The sequence below is a fragment of the Diaphorina citri genome, unplaced genomic scaffold (genome assembly GCF_000475195.1).
Source record: "Diaphorina citri unplaced genomic scaffold, Diaci psyllid genome assembly version 1.1 scaffold200, whole genome shotgun sequence".
NCBI classification, from domain to species: domain Eukaryota; kingdom Metazoa; phylum Arthropoda; class Insecta; order Hemiptera; family Psyllidae; genus Diaphorina; species Diaphorina citri.
Window position 1 is genome coordinate 242,361 of NW_007377637.1, and position 1,587 is coordinate 243,947.

Here is a 1,587-nt window from a genome sequence, read left to right on the forward strand (position 1 = left end):
AAAGGAAAATACAGCTCAAGTTAAAAGGTTCGTCCCATGCCTTGTGGTAGGACTTTGAGGGGAAGACCTTTTTTTTTTCAGCGGGGCAACTCGTACATGACCTTTTTTTCTTCTTCAGTGGAGTAAACTGATACGTTTTTTAAATAGACCCAAAATTTTGGGAGTAAACTCGTACTCGTTCCTTTTTTTTTAGGAACAATGAAATCTGCCACTGCCCATAAGAGAACAATGAAATCTGCCACTGCCCATAAGAGAACAATGAAATCTGCCACTAGGTAGGTCCAATGCGGAGTAGGGGATTTTTCCCCTGAAAAATAGTTCAAAGCACAATTTTTCCTCGTTGATAAAGTCTCGTTGTCTGTGCGAACTACCTGTGGAAATTGTATCACCTGAAGAACCCTTAAGGTTAAGCAACGTTGATCGTTTTGACGGTTAAGTAGGGGGAAAATTGGTGGGTAGTTGGGTATACCCACAGCCCAAACCCTTAGAGAATAATAAAGGAAACTTTCAACTTCCAAGTCCAAGTTCTTTGAAACTTTTGTTATTGCACCAAACAGTAGGGTCCCTAAATTCCGAATCTACATATTTATTTAACATCCACTATTATTTTAACATATAGCAACAGGCACCTTTATCGTATTCTTTTGTACGATCTTGTCTGATGTGGTCTTCGGGATGTCCTGTATATTTTATTGCAAGCATTTGCTTACATTACTGCTGAAAATAAAGTAGAGAGTAGACAAGTCCGACTGAATTAGAACCCTGTTGTACTATGGTCAAATTCTCAACTCTGAAATAATTGCTATGATCTGAGTTGAAAGTTGAAAGACTTAAAAGAGAATGGTAATTGGAACAACAAAATTGTCAGGTTGCACTTTAGTCCTATTACGAACATAAAAGAGACAATGGAGAACCATGAAAATAGAAAACCAGACTATAGGATTAGAACCCTATTATTATATGGTCAGATTCTCAACTCTGAAATAATTGCTATGATCTGAGTTGAAAGTTGAAAGACTTAAAAGAGAATGGTAATTGGTACAACAAAATTGTCAGGTTGCACTTTAGTCCTATTACGAACATAAAAGAGACAATGGAGAACCATGAAAATAGAAAACCAGACTATAGCCTCCTTTTCTCTCCCCCTTCCTCTCACGATCTCTCTCTCTCTCTCGGGAGAGCTGCTAGTTCCTTTTCCTCTTCCTTCTCCTCCTATTTCTTCTCCGTCTTCTCTTTCTTCTTCTTCCTCTTTCTCTTCTTCTTCTCCTTCTCCTCCTCTTCTTCTCAGAGAAAAGTCTTTAAAAGTCACCTGTGCTTAGAAGACAAGTGCCAGTCTCTGATGTACCACGATCATCGTTTGGTACCAATGCTCGTTGTTGGAGCAAAGAAAACTAACCCAAAAGTCACCAAAGGGCAATATCGTACAGCGTACTGCATACCCGTCGGAGTCGCATGTGGGACGTTTTGTCCCGAACACTTTCATACCCCCGTGACCCCGTTACAATGTGTCCGAAGTTAAATCTGTCCCTCTAAGAACATAGACTTTCTCAAAAGCTCGTAAAATTTGGATCCCATGTATCTACCATG